General features: G+C 38.3%; 1 long non-coding RNA gene across 1 annotated transcript; it reads right to left on the bottom strand.

Moving 5' to 3' along the window:
- Nucleotides 1–18,304: 18,304 nt before the first annotated feature.
- On the bottom strand, nucleotides 18,305–22,907 carry LOC143443682 (uncharacterized). Its single transcript, XR_013112859.1, has 2 exons — nucleotides 22,482–22,907; nucleotides 18,305–19,537 (listed from the first exon to the last, which is right to left on the bottom strand). It is a non-coding gene; the product is annotated as an uncharacterized LOC143443682 (long non-coding RNA).
- Nucleotides 22,908–23,163: the final 256 nt, after the last annotated feature.

Genomic DNA, 23,163 nt, shown 5'->3' with positions numbered 1-23,163 from the left:
TGTCATGGTACCTTCTCCAAAACTGATCATAAAATTGGTCCAAAAACAGGCCTCAAGAGATACAAGAAGACTGAAATAATCCCATGAATCCTATGAGATCACCATAGGCTAAGGCTGATCTTTAATAATGATAAAATCAATGGAAAGCCCACATTCACAGAGAAACTGAACAATGTTCTACTCAATGATAACTTGGTCAGGGAAGAAATAAAGAAAGAAATTAAAGACTTTTTAAAATTTAATAAAAATTAGGACACATCATACCAACACTTATGGGACACAAGTGCTAAGAGTGCTAAGAGGAAAACTCATAGCTCTAAGTGCCTACAAAAAGAAACTGGAGAGAGCATACACTAGCAGCTTGACAGCACACCTGAAAGCTCTAGAACAAAGAGAAGCAAATGTGCCCAAAAGAAGTAGACAGTAGGAAATAATCAAACTCAGGGCTGAAATCGACCAGGTAGAAACAAAAGGAACTATAAAAAGAATCAATAAATCAGGATCTGGTTCTTTGACAAAATCAACAAGATAGATAAACCCTTAGCCAGACTAACCAGAGAGCACAGAGACAGTATCCAAATTAATAAAATCAGAACTGAAAAGGGTGACAAGGTAACAACAGAAACTGAGGAAATTCAAAAAAAAAAAAAAAATCATCAGATCCTACTACAAAAATTCTATAGTCAACAAAACTGAAAAATCTTGATGAAATGATCAATTTCCTAGACAGATACCCAGATACCAGACACCAAAGTTAAATCAGGATCAAAGAGGATCAAATAAACCATCTAAATAGTCCTATAACCACTAAAGAAATAGCAGCAATCAATAAAAGTCTCCCTACAAAAAAAAAAAAAAAAAAAAAAAAAAAAAAAAAAAAGCCTAGAACCAGATGGTTTTAGTGCAGAATTCTATCAGACCTACCAAGAAGACCTAGTAATAATTCTTTATAAACTGTTCCACAAAATAGAAACAGAAAGACCACTATCCAATTCATTGTATGAAGGCACAATTATGCTCATACCTAAGCCACAAAAAGATCCAAGAATGAAAGAGAACTTTAGACCAATCTCCCTTATGAATATCAATGCAAAAATACTCAATAAAATTCTAAAAAACTAAATCCAAGAACATATCAAAACCATCAGCCACTATGATCACATAGTGTATATCATAGGAATGCAGGAATGGTTCAAAATATAGAAATCCAGCAATGTAATCCCCTATATAATCAAACTCAAGAAAAAAATACACAAGATCATCTCACTAGATGCTGATAAAGCATTTGACAAAATTCAACAGCCCTTCATGGTAAAAGTCTTGGAAAGAACAGGAATCCAAGCCCATACCTAATCATAGTAAAAAGCAATATACAGTAAATTAGTAGCCAACATCAAACTAAATAGTGAGAAACTTGAAGCAATCCCACTAAAATCAGGGACTAGACAAGGCTGTCCACTCTCTTCCTATCTATTCAATATAGTACTCAAAGTCCTAGCCAGAGCAATTATACAACAAAAGGAAGTCACAGGGATATAAATTGGAAAGGAAAAAATCAAAATATCACTATTTGCAGACGATATGATAGTATACTTAAGTAGTATACTTAAGTGACCCCAAAACTTCCACCTGAGAACTACTAATCCTGATAAACAACTTCAGAAAAGTGGCTGGATATAAAATTAACTCAAACAAATCCTTTCTCTACTTAAAGGATAAGCAGTCTCACAAAGAAATCAGGGAAATAACACCTTCAAAATCGTCACAAAAATGTAAAATACCTCCATGTGAATCTAATCAAGCAAGTGACAGATCTGTATGACAAAAACTACAAGTCCCTGAAGAAAGAAATTGAAGAATATCTCAGAAGATGGAAAGACCTCCCATGATCATGAAATGACAGGATTAATATAGTAAAACTGGCCATCTTACCAAGAGCCATCTACAGATTTATGCAATCATCATCAAAATTCCAACACAATCTTTACAGAGATAGAAAAAGCAATTCTCAAATTTATTTGAAATAAAAAAATAAACAGGACAGAGAAAACTATTATCAAGAATAAAAGAAGATCAGGGAAATCACCATCCCTGACCTCAAGCCATACTGCAGAACAGTAGTGATAAAAACTGCATGGTATTAGTATAGATATATGCAAGAAGATCAGTGGAATAGAATCTAAGACCCAGAAATGAACCCACATAATTATAGTCACTTGATATTTGACAAAGTAGCTAAAACCATACAATAGAAAAAAGACACCATTCTCAACAGGTGGTGCTGGTTGAACTGCAGGTCAGCATGTAGAAAGATGCAAATTGATCCATTCTTATCTCCTTGTATAAAACTCAAGTCCAAGTGAATCAAGGACCTCCATATAAAACTGGACACAATGAAACTAATTAGAAGAAAAATGGGGAAGACCCATGGGCAAGGGGAAATGTTCTGAATAGAACACCAATGGATTATGCTCTAAGATCAAGAATTGACAAATGGGACCACATAAAATTGTAAAGCTACTATAAGGCAAGGGACACTGTTAATAGGACAAAACAGCAACCAACAGATTGGGAAAAGATCTCTTCCAATCCTACATCTGATAGAGGGATAATATCCAAATTTTACAAAGAACTCAAAAAATTAGACTCCAGAAAATCAAATAACCCTATCAAAAATGGGGTGCAGAGCTAAACAAAGAATTTTCACTGAGGAATAATGAATGGCTGTGAAGCACCTACAGAAATGTTCAACATCTTTAGTCATCAGGGAAATGCAAATCAAGCCAACCCTGAGATTGCACCTCACACCAGTCAGAATGCCTAAGATTAAAAACTTGTCACTCAGATAATAGCAGATGCTGGTGAGGAAGTTAATTATAAGCTTGTACAACTAATCAGAAAATCAGTCTGGCGGTTCCTCATTAAATTGGACATAATACTACCTGTGGATCCAGCGATACCACTCCTGGGCATATACCCAAAAGATGCTCCAATATATAACAAGGACACATGCTCCACTATGTTCATAGAAGCCTTATTTATAATAGCCCAAAGCTGAAAAGAACCCAGATGTCCTCAACATAGGAACTATACAGAAAACATGGTTCATTTACACAATGGAGTACTACTCAGCTATTAAAAACAATATATTCATGAAATTCTTAGGCAAATTGATGGAACTAGAAAATTGTATACTGAGTGAGGTAACATAATCACAAAAGAAAACACTTGGCATGCACTCACTGATAAGTGGATATTTGCACAAAATCTCACAATACCCAAGACATAACTCAGAGACCACATGAAGCACAAGAAAATGAAAGACTAAAGTGTGGCTGCTTCCATCCTTCATAGAAGGAGTAACAAATACCCACAGGAGACAATATGTGGGGCAGAAACTGGAGGAGAGACCATTCAGAGACCACCCTGGAGATCCCTCTGAGATACAATCACCATAAGCAAACAGTGTTTTGGATGTCTGGAAATATATGCTGCCTATACCCTGATATACCTGTCATCTGAGAGGCACTGCTGCCAGACTCTGACATATATAAAGGTGGATGCTCACAGCTAAGTATCAAACTGATCACAGGGTTCCCAGTGGAGGAGTTAGAGAAAAGACTGAAGGAGTTGATGGGGCTTGTGGCTTCATGGGGAGAGAAACAATACCAACCAACCAGAGCTCCCTGGGTCTAAACAGGTAGCCTGGGAACACACATGGAGGGGCCCATGTCTCTAGCTGTATTTGTAGAGGAGAATGGTCTTGTCTGGCATCTGTGGAAGAGGAGGGCCTTTATCTCTTAAATGCTGGATGCCCCAGTAAGGGGGAATTCAAGGGATGAGAGGTTGGAGTGGGTGGATGGGTAGGGGCACACCATCATAGAAATAGAAGGAGGGAGGATGTGTTAAAGGAATTCTGGGAGAAGGGAAAGGGAAAAGAAGATAACATCTGAAATGTAGATAAATAAATTACAGGATAATAACAAAGAAAAACAAAGAAACAAAAAACAAATAATGGAACTGTCTATGACAGTTGAACATTTGAGACTTTTTAGAAGCAATTTAACATTACCCATATTACAGAGATTCCTAATAATTGTCAAGCACAAGAGACTGTGGAATGGGCCCAAGGAACTTTAAAACAATATCTTTATAAAATAAAAACGGAGAGTATACCCCTGTACAACACACATTTATTTAAATCATGTTTTTTTATTTTCTATTTTAATTTTTTAAAAAAAGATTTGAATGTCAAGGAACTTTCTGCTGAGTGTTTATGGAGCTCTATAACTAGGCATACTTATGCATAGGTGAAAGGGAAGGATCCACTTATTGGCATAAGGCATGATTCTAATCAGGTATTAAATATGTAGAAGAGGTCATGTTTGTGTTTTTTTCTGCAGGATGCTGAAGGAGCATGGTGGCCAACAGAGGGATGGGTGAGACGTGCTGATGCCAAGACAAAAAAATGATGCTGACCTGTGAGCTTGCTGAGTGCCCTGACAGTGGTGACTGGGAAGAGGTATTGGACATAAGTTCCCAACCCACTATTGCTTACCTGTATCCCTGATGGGACAAGCTGCCTTGCCTCAAGTTCTTAGACCTTGCGGAAAAGAAAATCAAAAAGAGAATTTATAATGCCTCTTATATTGTTATTCAATGTGACCAGTTATTCAGACTCAATCGTGGACTGGTCTAGAAATCAATCTAATATTGGAAGTAACAGTCTTCATTTGGAAGTCTGGTTCTGGACATGATCAGAGACATATATGGAAATTAGCTGTAGTTCTCTATGATGTTATGTTACCAAGAGATAAAGTTGGGACAGAATCTGAATTTCAAACAAGTGTTGCTACATGTGTTAAGGCTTTTTTAATTGTTAAGTTAAAAATACTTTTGTTTCTTCTACAGTATTTAATGCAAGTTGCATTGATTGTATACCTTCTAATTGTGTTTATGTTTTGAAATCCAGCCTGTCAGTTATGGAGGTCTATCCATCATCTTTTGTTTTAGTGCCCTGAGTATCACAGGACCTTGGTATTCTAAAAATAGCTTGCAATTACTGGAAGAAATGAGTCAGGCTTTAAGCAGAAGCAAGACATTAGTGGGCTTGATTATTTCTGGCATAACAGCTTTAATTACATTAATTGCTAGCACCACTGCTTCTGCAATTGCTGTGACACAAGAAGTTTAGACAGCTACTTTTGTTAATCATTTAACAAAAAATATTACTAATATGTTGAATATACAAGAGGATTTAGATACACATGTGAAAGAATGGATTAATGTTCTTATCTTATTCAAATTACTGGAAGGAGGTTGAGAATTTAAGGGTAAGAAGCCATCTTGAGTATCATGCCAAATACCATTGGATTCATGTTAGTTCTACAATTTACAGTGATAGTCATTATAATTAGGAAGAAGTTTAATGACACTTGCAGTGTATTTGACATAATTCTAACACCTCTCATGACATTTTAAGGATATGTCAGGAGCTTATGACTCTCAAGAATGCTACTCTGCTGAGCATTGATGTGGTAGATACTGCAGATAAAAAATACACATGGCCTGAGGTTAGTCTTTCTATTTTGATCAAGCTTAAAAAAGGCATATAGAGTTTAATCATGCTAGCCCTTTTTGACCTGGAAATATTTTATTTCTGCCCATTGTGTTAAAGCTTTTCTTCAACATCATCATCATGTTGGCTGCCAAAGCATATGGCTTGAACCTGAAAATTGCCCCCTGACAGAGTTATTAAATTAACAGGCTGGCAAGCCAAGGGCAGGTAAGATTCTGCACAGAGCCTTACTGACCTAAGACAGAAATGCATTGCTTTTGATAATGCATATTCCATGATGGGTAAGGAAGGCATTCTCGTCAGAATGACCTAAGAGTGGCTCAGTCTTGTTAATGAAATAAAAAAAGAGGGAGATGTGGAGAGCCTTTGGGACTGCTTAGTAAGAATCTGACATGGGTCAAGGACAAGTAAATGGGCTGCTGGGCACGAATATGACATTGGTCAAGGACAAGGAATTAGGCTTCAGGCAGGAATCTGACATTAGGCTAGAAGGAAGAAGTAATTTCAGGTAGGAATCTAAAACTTAGGCTAGAACAATGAAGTAGGCTTCATACCTGAAAATAACCTTGGGCTAGGAAAGGGAAGTAGGCTCAGATACTTTGGTCATCCTGATAAGCTCTTAGAAACAGTGATCACAGGCATTCAAGTAATTGGGTTTAATGCCTTGCTTTTTCTTTGACTATTTGTGTTTATTGTCTTGCTTGTTCCTTGACTATTTGAATCTATTTTATTGCTAGATTCTCAACATAGAACTGACCTTAATACATGCATGTAATTAAAATGGTATAAAAGTATAATGTGGGAGGGGGATGGCATAGGGTTTCTAGGGAGGGGAATTGGGAAAAAAAGATGACATCTGTATTATTGTAAATAAATAAAATATACAATAATTTTTTTAAAAGGGAGAATAATCTCTCTTCTATTTGATTCACATCTGAGGAGAAAAGAGACACGTATTCAGGTTGGTTCATTATGTCGCAAAAGCTCTCTAAAGATAATCATATATACAAATGTGCGGCAGATATAATTTTGAGTAAATAAGCAAAGTTGGAGAAATAACATGGCAAGAGAATGATAGGGGGTAAAAGAAGATGCTGTGTAAAATGAGTGAGGAGAAGGTAGTGGTCAGTACAGGGGAAGTAGGAGGAAAGCATTCTGGGTTACTTGGAAAAAATGGAATTAAGGACTATAGGATAGGTGTTGAGGGACTGAGGTGGGTTAGGATATTGGTAGGATAAATGCACTTTTTCTATATATATCAAGTGTAGTGGTTTGAATATACCTGACCCATAGGGAGTGGTACTGTAAGGAGTGGCCCTATATGATAAAATGTATCATTGAGGGGGTGGGCTTTGAAGGTCTTCTTCTAGGCTAAGACTCTACCCATTTCAGAAGAGAGCTTTCTCCTAGCTGACTGAGGATGCCAGTCTTCTCCTGTCTGTCTTTGGGTCAAGATGTAGAACTGTTAGCTCCTCCAGCATCATGTCTTCTGGACACTGACATGATTCTAGCCATGATGATGGACTAAACCTCTTAAACTATAAGCCTGCTACAAATAAATGTTGTCCTTTATAAAAGTTGCCTTGGTCATGGTGTCTCTTTACAGCATATGCAACTCTAATATATTAAGTAAAAAAAAAAAGAAAGAAAAAAGAAAAAGCTGAGAAAGTACTAGAGTTCTGGAATATTAGAGTTCTGGAATATATATATATATATATATATATATATATATATATATATATATCATGCAGAATCTAAAAGCAACCAGTTGTCTTACAGTGGGTAAATGAATGCATGAATTGATTTTATTCCCCAATAAAAGAATAAAAGGATACTGATTTTTATATCAGGAAAACAAATAGAAGCCCTTTAAATGTATGTGACAAATGGAAGAAGACACTCAGAAAACCCACGTTTTGAGTTACATAGCTCTTTGGCTAAAACAAAACTACAGAGATAGTAAAACCTTTAGTTGCTAAGAATTGGGGAAGAATAGCTGTGAAGGGCTTTCAAGGCAGAGAAATGACAATACATGCATTGTAATGATGGGTAATTCTCACCATTTTTTCTAAGTCACTGTTTTGGCTAGTTTTGTGTCAACTTGACTCAAGTTATATTCACGTAAAAATAGAAATCTTGATTAATAAAATGCTTCCATACTAATGGGCCTATAGAGTACTCTTTTAATTAGTGATCAACTGGGTCATCTCTCAGCCTGTTGTGGGTAAAGTTACCCCCGTGCTGGTTGTCCCAGGTATGATAAAAAATCAAAAAAAAAAAAAAAACTATGAGAAAACAAAACAAAACAAAAACCCAGCTGTGGAACCCATGAATATCAAACCAGGAGTAAACACAACTCCTTAATGGCCTCTGTGTCATCACAACAGTATTAACTCTAAGACAATCACATTATGTACCACAAAGAATAAATTCCGATATTTCATATGGATTTTAAGTGGTATTTACATACCAAAACTGGTGAGGAAACTTTCATTTTTATTCTCTCATCCTAACTGCAAGTTCCTATCTCTTTACACCTCCCATACATCTGAAGATGTATTTCACTTAATGGATGCAGCATGCTTGAAAGATGTTTTTCCTAAGCTCTTGTTCAACGACAATGTTACTAATCTATGAAGACAAGGGGGTTTACACTTCATAAAGTGTTAATAGTAACATTGAAAAATTGAAACATTTTATACTTAATTTTCAAATATTTTAAAGTTAAACCATGATTTGTAAAATCTTAAACATGTATAAAATTCTGAATAAAATAAGAATCAAGTATTCTTTGAGTAATAGCCTATGTATAAAAGATCTATATTGTCAAATTTAATTAAACAGATTGGATAAACACAGTCATAATTAGGTAAAATGAACTAAATCCATTTGATAGTTAGCTACAGGATATTTTCACCTTGCTTGCAAGCCTCTACCTAGTCATTTATTATCAGATTATTGTAGACAAGCTTTTAATCTTTATTCCCAAACCATTTGCAAAGATGACAGAAAAAAGATAAATTTGCTAATAAGGACACATAAGACTATGTAGCCCTCATCAGAACCTGCATTCTAATTGATATCATGTTTAGAAAATTTATTTTATGTCTGTTTAAATTTGAACATAATTTGCCAAATTCAGAAAGCAAATAAAATAATATTATTTGAGGAAACTTTCCAACTTGTAGACTGCTTTAATCAATGATCAAAAATTTTACATAGTTAGAAAATATTACAAATATAAGTGAAAAGCAATCTAAAACCATTAAAAATAATAAATTGAGATTCAATTGAAAACTGAAATGGAGAGAGTTTGCAACTAATCTGTTTCTTATTAAATATAATTTACTACCCATTAGCATATTGATTCTCACTGAATAATTATACATAAAAATACCTTAGTTCTTTGTTATATTCATCTCTATATTGATAATTATAACTGTGTCTATTTATACTTCTTAGAGCATGATTCACTATTCAAAACAGACAGGATATGGGATCATCTGTTCTCTCTATTAACAATAAGTAGGTGAAGAAAATACAAAGAAGAAAAGAAAAAAAGAAGAAGAAAAGCAGTAAGCTACAGATTAATAGAATTTTGAAACTTTAAGGAAAATGGGTGCACCTAGTATTTACAACGTGAATTGAAATAAATAGCAATGAAAAGAGAAATACTTCAGCTAGTTTTATATAAATATAAAATATTCACTTCATTGAATTTCAGAGAACTACCATGGTGGAATAAGGTGATACTAGAGGTTACAGAGGGTTGGGGAATGATTAAACTGTAGCTACTGATTTGGGGTACCTAGGGACAAAAACTCATATTCATTTGAGTATATCATTATTACAGTTAACAATACATCTATTTTATGTTTTGTTTATGAATTAAACAAATGTAAGTTTTACACTGATTACAAATTTAAGAGTAGATAAAAGGATTTTGATGTCTTTAGCTGCAAAATGGTTGGGAGTGAGAAAATTTAAAGAGATAAGTTTACAGTTGCAGGAAGACTAGCTGATTTACTTGACATTTCATAAAATTTATTTTTTATGTGCCTAGATGTTTTCCTGTATGTATGCCCATGTACTTTCATATCTAGAATCCTTGTAAGCCACAAGATAGCATTGGATTTCCTGAGATAGGAATTGATGTTTTTGAGGTATGTGTTTAACTAGAATCATTCTTGGGTCTTTTGAAAGTACAGCCAGTGGTTTTAGCCACTGAACCATCTCTCCATCTTCTGCGGGGGGGGGGGGGGGGGGGGGGGGGGGGGGGGGGGGGCAGCCCCAGCTTGGGGGAGAAGGGGAGAGAAATGCAGCTGGTTCTTCTTTCTTCTCCTCCTCCATCTGTCAGGTTCTTCTTGAGGCAGCCCCTATGCTACTGTAGCTGACCTGCAGTCAGCATCCTGGCCCTAAGATCAGCAAGGAGTTGAGTAAATAGCCTTGTACTATCCTAAAAACTTCTTCTGAGGATAAGAGACTGCAGGCTAGGGTGATTAACACCTGTAGCCTAACAGCAAAGGATTAGGAGATGTGGCCTTTGTTCTATCTCAGCAGGAACTGCTGGGCTCTAAATTGCCACTGGGTCACAGAAAGAAAAGACACTTAGAAAAATTACTATAGAGTTTATTAAGTGTAAAAAGTATCCCATGAAAGCTATCTGAGGAGAAACGTGGAAAGGTCCTGAGTGGGGAAGAAGAAAAGATTCTAACAAAGTAAAAAATCTAAGGGAGAAAAATTCTAGGCAGGGGGAAAGGAAAGGGTGATGGGGTCTTAACTAACTAACTGATTCCTAATTCGCCAACTTCTGAACTCTTTGTCTTCAGTATTTATACACCATTCAGAGTACATGATCACATGTTACAAAGTTCATCACAGGTTCACACCAAAATTCAAATCATAAATTGAAATAGAAGTTTACAACACAGAATGTTTACATGAATATCCATTAGGAGTAATTATCTGGCTAGACATTCATCACCTGTCTAGCTCCACAGGTTCGCAGAAAGTTTGAAACTATAACTTAAGAAACTAGTGAAGTTTTGTATAGATAAACCCAGGCAATATTTTCTCTTCTGTCCTAGTACCTATAATAAACTGTGGATTCCTAGGTCAATTGTTTTACAACTTCTTGGAATGTGCTCTGAGCAGTAGAGAGTCTGGTTACTATCTCTCTCGGGGCAATTAACTGATAACACTCAGGAGACTGGCAGAGTTCTCATTGCAGTTTTGACTATGCCTGAGAGACTTAATAGCAGTCCTGTTATAAAAGAGCTTAGTAATCATTGATATAATTTTAGGAATTCTTATAGGATCATCATTAAGACTTAAGAAGTCATCTATTTGCCTATATAGCACCACTACAATATAGCATCACTACAAGACAGTACATCTTTGTGGATCTTCAGAGATCTGCTACAAAGGGGTGTGCTATTGCTTAGTGATAGTTGCATATGTCTAATAATAATAATAATGGGAAAATCATATTAATTGCAGGAATCTTTCCTAAAATCACATCCACCACAGCCTTGCTAATAGGGCACACTTTTCACAGATTATATAATAATCCGAGGCAAGCATTTCAGGATGATCATCTGCCAATTATTAGCTTGTCCCATTATGGCTCCTGACAACCTTCTATGATATATTTAAGATTTTTATTAACATGAATGATACATTGATTAAATACTTATCAAACTCTAATTTTTTTCAAATGTTCAAAGATGTTATATTCTTACTTTGTAGAAAAACAATATAATGTAAGAGTCTGTAAATTACAAAATAATCAACTGGAATGATCATTTCTCAAGTCTTACTGTGTGTTATTGCAGCTAGCATTGCTCTAAGAAACATTGGGTGTTATTCTGACAGTGTTGTAAACAATTGGAGGTACTGGTTGAAAACTAGGTTTTATGTTTTCTTTCAATAATATATATGTACTAAATAGTTGCTAAAATATATGTATCTAGTAGGAGATAAAAAATTGATCAATACATCATTATTATGACTGCATTTAAAAAATTGTCTTTCAGGATCTTATATGGTAGAAATCATGTATTTATGAAAATTGAATAATTAAGATTTGCAACATTAATAACTAATGAATGTGGCAGAAGTTGTGAGAATGGAATTGAAAAGTGTGATGGTAGAACATAAAAGCTTTTGGTAAATACATGGAGCAAGGGTTGATTTCCCTCCTAGTGAACAGGCACAAAATCCAATTAAATAGCTGTTTTGTGGGATAGATGAACACTAATTCTACTCACTTTTCACTAAGTACTTACACCTTCTTTACAAAAAGACAATTTATGATGTAGTTCTCAAAATTGAAAATGCATAGTGTACCGAAAAAGTGTGGTGGTGAAAATGCTTATCAAAATTCTGATACATTTGCAGAGACTAAGTTATTGTTTAGTGTTCAGATCCAAACTGAATGCCTCTATCCACCATCCCATAAAGGCTCAGAGAGCACTGTGGAAGAGAAGAAATGTTAAATTTATTTGTTGTAGTTTATGTTTATATATTAAATTGTCATTAAAATATTTTAAAATGTTAATACTTCTGCAATTCTAATATTGATTATGTATATTTACTATTACTTTTAAAGAAATGTTATATTCCTATCTCTATACTCTTCATAAAATGAAATAGTGTCTTTTACTTATGTATATGAGTGTAACAATGACTCACATGTGAATGTTTTAAGGTAAAATTAATTGGGAAGATAACTATCAAATAGGTTCTAGATTGTAATTATTGCCAAAGTACAGAGACTTGCAAATTCTTCAGACGAGTGTAAATCACTATAGCTGTTTTGAAAATTTTATGAATATTATTCAAAACCTAAAACTGTAACTATGCTCAGTAGTCTTGTGTCAACTTGACACCAAATTAGATGTATCTGAACAAAGAAAACCTTGGCTAAGAAAATGCTGCTACAAAATCCAGATGCAGGATATCTTAATTAGTTATTAATGTGGAAGATGGCAGCCCATTGTGGATGGTATCATTTCTGGACCAGTGGTTCTGGTTTCTTTATTAAAGCAGACTGAGCAAGCCATGGAAACCAAGCCAGTAATCAGCATCCCTCCATGACCTCTGCATTAGCTCCTCCCTTCAGGTTCCCACCCTGTTAAAGATCCTAACAGGGATGACTTCCTTCAATGGTGGGCATGGGTATGAAAGTACAAGCCAAATAAACCCTTTCCTCCACAACCTACTTATTGGTAATGGTATTTTGTTTTCAGCAATAGTAACCCTAACTAAAACAGTAACTATCATGAAATGTAGAAATTTTATTGCTTGCTGTTTCTTCTAAACAATTGATAGTATTGGTATGCCACAAAGCTATCAATGCAAATAGAGCCACCCTCACCCCCACCACCCAAGAGAAGTCTAGGGAAAAGAACAAGTCAGTGACTCCAGTGGATTAGGAATATTGCATTTTGTGAGTTTTTTCATTAAAACAAACAAACAAACAAACAAACAATAAATAAATAAATAAATAAGAGATAATACATTGCACTAAGTGTAATGGGTAAATTTACAACACAGTACTTATGGAAGGCTTACAGATTGTTGAAATGAGGAGGTGGAAATATTTTAATAACCAGCAGATGAGGAAGTTTGAGGTTAGATGTCTCCTCACAACATCAGAAGATATCCCCTTGATGTCCTACCAATGTACCTGAATAAGTATGAAACCAACAAGGAGGGCACTAGGACACTGATAAGATGCTAATATAGAGGGTTTCAACCATAAACAAAAATTTACAGGTAAAAAATGCTGAGAGGGAGAAAAATAGACTTCTCCAGAGAAGAGTGCACAAACTAACTTGTTATCCAATGCTAATGATACATGATACATGATATAAGTAATATTATACAGACTAAATAGGACACACACACACACACACACACACACACACACACACACACACTATGTATAAAACAAAATCTCAAATGTTAGATTTTACCAAATAAAGATATAAAGATTCAGGAGCCAGAAGTTGTGGTGAAAGCCTGTGATGTCAGAGGAGCAGAAAAAGCATACAGCTAACCCATCTTATAACATAGGGGGAGGAGGAGAAGGAGGAGGAGGAGGAGGAGGAGGAGGAGGAGGAGGAGGAGGAGGAGGAGGAGGAGGAGGAGGAGGAGGAGGAGGAGGAGGAAGAGGAGAAAGAGGAGGACAAGGAGGAAGAAAAGAAAAAGAAACAGAAAATAAAAAAAGAAAACAAACAAAGAAACATTCTCCACACCATCTTAAAATCTCTCCGAACTAAATGCCCCTTCTTTCTACTTCTTGTGCTACTTTCTATCAGCCCTCATGATTTTCTCCCCCTCTCTATGGTTTTTTCCTATGTTGACTCACTGTCAAGTGGTTTCTTTCTCCACCACTGATCTATGATTGACTTTATTTAATCCTGTTTACAATAAACAGAAAACTCTTAGATAAAATGTGTATGGTAAGTATGAGCCACACCACAACTGGAAACATGTCTTTTTATTACACAGTCTCAAAGTGTGATCAAATATATTGCAACACTTTTGGAATAAAAGTATGTGCTAGGGCTGAGCCACACCACACCTAGAGATAAGTTTTTCCAGTACAAAATCTCTGGGTCCACAGTGGGATTAAATATCCTGACAGAGAGAGAGAGAGAGAGAGAGAGAGAGAGAGAGAGAGAGAGAGAGAGAGAGAGAGAGAGAGAGAGAGAGAGGAGGGGGAGGGAAACAATTAAAGACACAATAGGCCATGATTTTGAGAATTAAAAAGGGATATATGCGAGGCTTTGGGGGGAGGAGAGGGAAGAACAAAATCAGGTAATTATAACATAAACTCATACAAACATATATGTATCCAATACTTTTTCATATTGATTAAAAAATTATTATATTTTTATAATCAAGTAAAGGCCCACATAAATGCTGGGTTTATACCAGAGATCGCAGTGGTTCAAGCTTATCTGAGAGAATTAACAAATGAGGGTGAAGGAGAAGAGATGGTAAAGGCATGCAAACATACAGCCATTAAACCTGTTCTTAAGAAATTACTGAATCACCCACAGATGTTTGATGTCTGGAAGGAAACAAATGCATTTAATGGCATTTTAGACTGGTGATAAAAGATCCTCTTTACTTTATAAAATGAAGTAGTACTTTTACATAATTAGGCTATTACTAAAGTGTCTGAAATATATCAGTTGAGAAAAATTAGGGCATTTTACTGAAAAGGAGTTATTTGGGGGTACAAAGTGTTGAAGGGATGGAAAGGAGGTGGGGAATAAAATAGTCATATTTTAATAGAAAACATATAGTTAACCATTGTAAAATATTAGTGGCCAACAAAGAATATGTAATCTCAACAAAACATCTGTGTACATGTGTGCTTTTGGGAAGATCAGGAGAGAGACTCAGACAAAAACTGAGGAGACAGAGAAAGAGAATGACAGAGACAGACCCATAAACACATCTTCATTCTCAATCTCCAGATGTTTCTATTGGATAAATGATACAATGGTAATTAAAATCTCCTCTTGAAGTTAGTTTTCTCATTAATAAAAGAACATGAGACAGGAGTCTAAGACACATGCCTTTAATCACAGCATCCAGAAAGCTGATGTAGGAAGATCTCTGTGATTTGAGGATAGAATGGTCTACAGAGCAAGTTCCATGACAGCCAGACCTACACAGACAGAAACCCTGTCTCAAAACTAACTAAATAAATAAATTTAAGAGTGACATCAATTAGCAATTATCAGTTGGAGATAGCTGAGATAAGGAGAAAGATTGTGTTTCAGCAATGGAACCTTATCTGTCATAGACATGTGCAGGTCCTATGCATTCTGTGACAGTCTCTTTGAGGTCACATGCTTCTGTCCTGCTATCTTTAGAAACTCTTTTTTCTATGGTGTCCTCAATTCCATCTGACTTCCACAATCGTTACTACTCTGCCTGGGAAGTATTCCTTGATCCCTGAGGAGAGGGATTTAGTAAAGATTTCTTATTTAAGATAGAGTGTTCTGGTGTCTTTCACTTTCTGTACATTGTCTGGCTGAGGGTCTGTTTATCCCTTGTTCTGGAGGGTGTCCCACACGATCTCTGGGCTGGGGACAGGGTGAGAAAAGGGATACTGTCTCCGCGCTGGGCGGCCTGCCTGATGCAGGAGGCTAGGGCCAAAGGACACAGAGTGCTAGCAGGAAGGGAGATTGCCTGCCCCTACTGCTGCCTCTACTCACTTGCTGCTATCCTCACTGGTCTCTCCCAGGTGCTGCACCTGGCTCTCCATGCTGAGTGGGTCCAGGCCTGGGCTGGGCAGATAAGAATCCAGGTAGTTGGCAAGGAGGCAGCTTGGTGTCCCAGGCAGGTTCTGGGAGAGCAGATCTCTCCCCAAGTGTTACAACTCTTGTGACAGAAACTCTCAGTCACTAAGATGATTCTTGAGTACTTACTTCCCCTAAGTAGAGCCCTTATATACAGTTTCAGGGTGGGTTAGGGTCTGGCAGCAAATAATGACTATTGGCTTGGTCTGAGAGCTTGGAGATACCTCATCTGCATGTGGGAGAGCCTGAGGCACTGTTCCTCTTGACTGATGGTCATGAACTTCTCTGTGGGAGGGGTTGTTGAAGGACTGAAGCTAAATGAATAGAACCAGGGCCTGGGAGCAGAGCTGAACTCCTGCCATCCAGTAACGTTCCGGGGTTTGAAACTCATGCTCAACCAAGCACCCAGCTGCTTTTCACAGCCCACTGCCCCACAAGGGTCTCTGTTGATGCTTCCATCTACTACAGGAAGAAGCTTATCTGATGATGGCTAACCAAGGCACTTACCTATGAATCACTTTATGGCTGCATTATTTATCAGAACAGTAGTATTTGGTTTTCTCCCAGTTGTCTGGCCTATCTGGTCTTAGATTATTATCTACCTGAGTAGTCTCAGGTAAGGGTTCCATCTATTGGACTGGGTCTTAAATCCGATCCGTATTAGTTAAATGTTCCCAGAAACTTTCTGCTATGATTGCAATAGCACATCTTGCAGGTAGAATATCAATATGGACCAATGCATTTGTTATTGGGTTTGTGCTCACCTTTCTTCTTTCATAGTGTGGAGAGTGTCTTCAAGTACCATAGACATGAGACCATAGAAGTAGAGGCTCTAAGTAGGCATCATCTACTTCTCTGAGTTCAATGTTTTGGTAACAAAAATTCTATTATAATTTGTAACTTTAATTTTTCAAATCCTACTTTTAATGATGGTTCTTAAACACTTTTACCTTCCTTTCAGCCCACTGCCTATCAGAAGTAGTAGTAAAGAAAGTTTAAGGGGTAAGTGGACCCATTTAGAAATGGTTCTTTGGAGCTACTCCCATCTGTGTTGTCAGAAAATCAGCAGTTCATTTCACAGATCAGCATCAACAGCTCACAAACACTTCATGGATATATCAGCAGTCCAGTTCAGTAGTGTCAGGATACCAGCAGTGGTGGCACAACCTAGCAGGAAAGGTGATTCCTCAGTCAAATTGGCACAAGTCATCAGGAGAAAGCAGGACTAGCAGGAAGGCCAGAAAAAAGTTCTTTGCTGTGCTTCTCTCAGAAAATCAAAGATCAGTAAAAACTCTAGACCAACATACATTTAGCTATGTAAGCAAGCCAAGCTCAGCATTTGTCACAGTCTGTAGGGTCCTATTTATACTCCCTACAAATATCACATGTCCTCCATAGACATGTGATATTTTCTGATTGATCTTTTCTGAAAAAGCTGATTAATGATTTAACCACAAACCTAATAGAGAATTTAGAGATATAGATTGTTAATAAAATTAGGTTAATGTTGCAAACCACTCTACCCCATGTTTGGGGGCCAAAACTGTTGAGAACCACTCTATCAGTGTTGGAACTCACACTGCCAAAAGCCTTGGGGGCTAAACTGTTAGAGCTTGCACTGCCCCAAGCTGCTCCAGTCCTCGGGTGGGGGTTCAGCAAGAGAGAGAGTGAGGTCGGAAGCAAAGAATGGAGACCAGACAGAGTGTGATTCAATCCCGTTTATTCTTCAGTCTTTCTTCTTCTCTCCAAGTCCCTAGTTCCAAATCCCTAGTTCCCAGCACCTAATCCTAATTCCAGTTGCTAGTCTCTTTTCCAGTTCCAAGTTCTTTCTCCAAGTACTAAATGCCTAATAATTTCTTCTGTCTGCCTCTCGCCTTTATATTTCTCACTTCTAAGCCATGCCTTTAAGTTGTAACGCGCGCCCCCAAAATCCCTTTTCGCCCGCGAATAAGGACAGGAGGCGATACGGGTTTACTGCCACGAGGAACTTTTTACTACCGCACACGATAAAGCGGAAAGACCCAAGAAACCGGAAGAGGGTCCCTTAAATACACCCTAGAGTGACGTATTCACTTCTGAATGGCTGCTTGCTCACTACCCAGTATTACGCCTCGGGATAGGCCAGTGGTTTGGCGCTCTTTCTGCCTAGCAGCTGCGCAGAATGATTGTTTACTGCTGGGGAACCATGCGGCCAGCGCCATGTTGGAAAACGCACGTGTGCAGCCACAGCGGCTCACTACATCTCTCCCTGTTTAAATTATTAATATGAAACAGCCTTTTGCCTATTAAATGTAGTACCAAATAAGATTCGAACTCAAACCCGATCAAGCAAACTCCATCTTGGGGGGGAGTAAGCGATCAAGAGCTTATAGCCCGAAGATTTTTTCCTTACCCTTCCAGGTGCCATGGAAACGAGTCCTCTGGGTGCATGGGCTAAGGAAATATAAAGAGAATTGACACCCATCCCTGTGCAATGGAGTATATATATAGCTCCCAGGAGTGCAAGGGCTGTCAACCTATTATCTGGTATCACAATTATTTAGGCAAGAGCTGACTGGACAAGACTTCTCATCTACCCAGTGCAAATGAGCCGAGCTCTTGGGGTGCATAGACTGAGAATGTCTCTGTCATAGGCTATTTCTAGCCTAGATCATCAAATTTCAGGGAGGATGCTTGCCCCAAGGCTGCGCGTGCTTAGGCTTAGAGCTACCTTGTCACGTTTTTGCTGGGCTTGAGCTTACAAACCATTCATCTATGAATACTAGTTCACATCCTAGAAGTGTATCACGCAGGCCTATTCCGGCTCTTTGGAAAGAAAGAAAGAAGGAAAGAAAAGGCAGAAGAAATTTATTTTTAAGAAGTAAAATCTCCACGGGCAGCAGGTTTCATCCGCTGGAAATCCGAGCTTGTAATCACGGCTGTATCTGGTCCAACTTCCCATTCCACTTTCCTTTTAAGTAAGCAGAAAGATTATGGCTTTAAATAAATGTATCATTCACAAATCTCAGAGGTGAAATACCTGGATATGGGGTCATTGAGACACAGCTCATTTGAGCCATATCTGCGAGCTGTATCAAGTGTGCTTGGAGCGAATAAACTCTCTGATTGACCAACACATCCACTTTCTGTGGGAGGGTCAAAAGCCTCAGAGGTTTTTTCTGAAATTTGATTAGCAACAGTAGCTGCTGTGATTTGATTAACCATGTCTGAGTCAGCTGTTACAGCTGCAATTTGTAGGGATGGTAATAGCAGCGATAAGGGCTGCAGTTATATTAGAATCTCCTTTCTTGTCAGGATAAAATCAAGGTCTCAGACGTCTGAACGGGGATAGGGATCAGAGTGGTAAACTGGCTATTAGACCTGCTTATAGAAAAGCAGACCAGCACTGTAATATAAAGCGAGTTACATTGGTACAAGTTAGCAGCAGCAACGCCTTTTAAGAAGGCAAGGGCATAGGTTTTTGAGAAGCAGATAGGTTAACCATCTAAATTTACTGTATATACTAGGAACCCGATTTTGGAGAGTCCAAATGGGAGCTGAGAGCGTCTGCAGATGAATCCTTCGGGGGGTCCTTTTCAGGAACCGCGAGTCGCCGCGTCAGTCGCTCTGGCAGCCAAAATGGATTGTCTTCCCCCTGTGGAAACACACAGACCGCTCCCCGGGATCTTATTAAAATAGGATCCGGGCCTTTCCATAGACCAGTCAAAACATCTTTCCATTTTACCATTTCTTTTGGCCTAGTTGGTTCCAGGCAATGTCGATCAGCCGCTGAATTGCCTTGACTGTCCAAATTCAGAAAGTTGAGGGTAAAAAGTGCCAGAGAAATAATAGCTCGTGGCACCGTGGGCAGAGCTTCCTCAACTTCTCCCTTTTGTTTTATCAAATAAGTTTTAAGGGTGCGGTGAGCACGCTCAATGATGCCCTGTCCCTGGGGGTTATAAGGAAGACCCGTCAGGTGTGTCACTTCCATATGGCGACAAAATTGTTTAAATTTTTGAGAAGTGTAGGCTGGCCCATTGTCCGTTTTAAGGATTTTAGGCTTTCCCCAAGCACTCCAAGCTTCGAGGCAATGTTGAATAACATGGGCCGCCTTTTCTCCGGTCAAAGGAGAGGCAAATATAACTCCAGAACAAGTATCAATAGAAACATGCAAATATTGTAATTTACCAAAGGATGGGATGTGGGTAACATCCATTTGCCAGATTTGTAAGGGCCTGATTCCCCGAGGGTTAACTCCTGTATGGGGAACAGGTAGGAAATGACAGCAGTTTTGGCATTGAGTAACAATATCTCTGGCCTCCCTTCTAGAGATGTTAAATCGACATCTTAATGTCTCAGCTGTCACATGAAACCTTTTGTGAAAAGCTTTAGCCAAATCTAACTTTGGCGAAAGGGCAATTGCAATTAACCTTGTGGCTCAATCTGTCAGGTCATTGCCACGGGACATAGGTCCCGGTAAGCCTGAGTGAGCCCTAATATGAGTTATAAAGACCGGGGATCTACGCTTAGCCAGGGTAAGCTGAATCTTTTGAAAAACTTCCACAAGTCTGCTAGATGTCTTAATTAACCCAGCAACTTCCAATGCTTTTACTGCATTAACCACATAGAAGGAATCTGAAACAATATTTAAGGGACCTGGAAATATTTCCAGAACCTCTGACACCACTAAGCATTCCACCATTTGAGGTGAGGTTTCATGATATTGTTTGGATGTAACTTTATCATTAACCACATAGGCACCTATTCCTGTTTTTGACCCATCCGTATAAACTACCATTCCATCTGGGAGCGGCTCCTGAGCTGTAGAGCTCAGTCTGCATTGTCTTAATTCAAATGTAAATATTTTTAATCTCCCGCCTGTTCTCTGAGGCCTGAACTGCACATTTTTTTTTTTTTAACTTTAAATTTAAACTTTAAATTTTAAAAGACACGTGTTGTATCTTTTTTCTATAAACATAGGCAAATCAAAAATTTTCAAACTCTCGGTTGAATTATCAACTGTAGCCAATGGAATATTGGCAGTTTAACTATGTTTTTAAGCCTCTTTTTTAATGTTAGAGTATAACCATATTTTTGAAAAACAAAACCAATCTTTAACGATGTAAGCAATTTATTTTCTTTAAAATCAACATCAAGTAAATTACCTTTATGCTATAAAGTTTTGCTGCCAGTTCTTATATGTAGATGCACGATAGTGCAGCTTTAAATATCTCACCAAAGAGACACTGTTCTTAAATCTTATCTTTACACACCTGGTTTTTGAATGACTCCAACCCTGAGTCACCAATCTTAAGCCAGCCTTTTTTATCAAGGTTGTAAACCTTTTTATCATATCCAATAACTTTAGGCCAATAATTTCTAAAAATCAGTTGGAAGCAAAAATGAAATGACAACACATCTTATATATTTAAACCAAACAAAATTTCTCGATTTCTCTAGCTGTAATTTTAAGATAAAAGCACCTTGTCACTTTGATTTTTCTAGGACAAACTCTTAACTTCCTTATTTAATCCAAAAACATGTTGGTCCCTAGAAAAGGCAGCCTTTCCAGCTGAGCTCAACTCTTTAGCCACTGCTCTGCATATTAAAACTGCCTTTGAAAACCAAGTTAGACTAGACCAAGTGTTGAATCAAGCAATTTTAACAATCTTTTAAACATTAAACATAGAACATGAAACATAGACGACCAATCATTCATACGAGACACGTGGACAGAAAATACAATGAGACACACGTGGACATTGGTGCACCAAGGACAGGATAATAAACAAAAAAAGCAGAACTAAGGATTTCTCTTAGTTTCTCTTATACTAAGGCATCTCCTGGAGTCATGGCGGCTGTAGCTAACCTCTCTACTTGGGCTACAGTAAAGTTAGCTCCAATTCCATATGCGCGCACTGCTTCCGCTAATTCTTTGACCTGTCTATAATCTACGGGAGCATAAACGCGGGCGCCTTCTGCCGCTTCAAAGACCGGAAATGCAAGCTGCAGCTGCCTCTGATCCGCCGGGCTGAGGAATGAGTTAGGGCCTCCGCCCGAATCGTAAGTTGGAGGCAAGAGTGGGGCTGAGGAATTCAAAGGCTTTCTTAGTCTTACTTTGGGACCGCCAGCCTTAGTACAGGCAGCTGGTTCCTGCCCCAGGCCCTCTTCCTCTCCTTGTGTTAGATCTTCCTCGGAGCTGCTAAGGTGTATGGAAGCAGGCTCCTTAATTGGGTGCGGGGGTTCCCGCTTCTCTTCACCAGGCGGTGAAGGTTTGCTAGCTTTAACAGGCCCTGCAGTGGTCTGTATCCCTCCTGAACATTCTTTCCTATAACCAAACTCTCTGGCCAGTCTCTCTCCAGACTTCTTCGTCTGTTTCTCTTTTCCCAACCCTATGGCTGAGCACCTGTTGCCACATCCTGGTTCTGATAGCTTAGAGCAGACCTTTTTTGAAACCTCTCCACTCCTATTAGCTGTGCCTCGAGCTAGTTCCTCACAACAAAAATAGACTGTCAACGAAAACCACACAAGGCCAGCTACTACAGCAGCGGCAGTGAATGAAAATTCGGTCGCAACAAAGGTCTCCACGCCAAGCATACCTTCCAGGATGCACCTCGAGTTCCGCAGTTTGTAACCCGTCCCCAAGCTTGGGTGGTCTCCCGCAGCGCCTTAAAATTTCCCGGGTTAATCGGCACCAGATGTAACGCGCGCCCCCAAAATCCCTTTTCGCCCGCGAATAAGGACAGGAGGCGATACGGGTTTACTGCCACGAGGAACTTTTTACTACCGCACACGATAAAGCGGAAAGACCCAAGAAACCGGAAGAGGGTCCCTTAAATACACCCTAGAGTGACGTATTCACTTCTGAATGGCTGCTTGCTCACTACCCAGTATTACGCCTCGGGATAGGCCAGTGGTTTGGCGCTCTTTCTGCCTAGCAGCTGCGCAGAATGATTGTTTACTGCTGGGGAACCATGCGGCCAGCGCCATGTTGGAAAACGCACGTGTGCAGCCACAGCGGCTCACTACATTAAGTCACGTCTTTAAGTCTCACACACCCAAGGGAAAATCCTGGGTATCTAAAACAAGATGTTATCAGAGTGTGCTCAGCTGTTGTAGGCTGTTGTAAACAACATATACCTTGTCTGAGAAAATGGCTCAAGATGGCTGCAAGGATGATAGCTGCCTTCTATTGGCTCCCCACAGGTGAAGATGTTTTTGTTAGAGATATTGACATGGAAAATTTTGAAGAACAGTTCAAATTTCAAAAGGGCACACTTT

This window comes from Arvicanthis niloticus, chromosome 10, assembly GCF_011762505.2.
Source record: "Arvicanthis niloticus isolate mArvNil1 chromosome 10, mArvNil1.pat.X, whole genome shotgun sequence".
Taxonomy (NCBI): domain Eukaryota; kingdom Metazoa; phylum Chordata; class Mammalia; order Rodentia; family Muridae; genus Arvicanthis; species Arvicanthis niloticus.
This window is presented reverse-complemented; position numbering and strand designations above follow the sequence as displayed.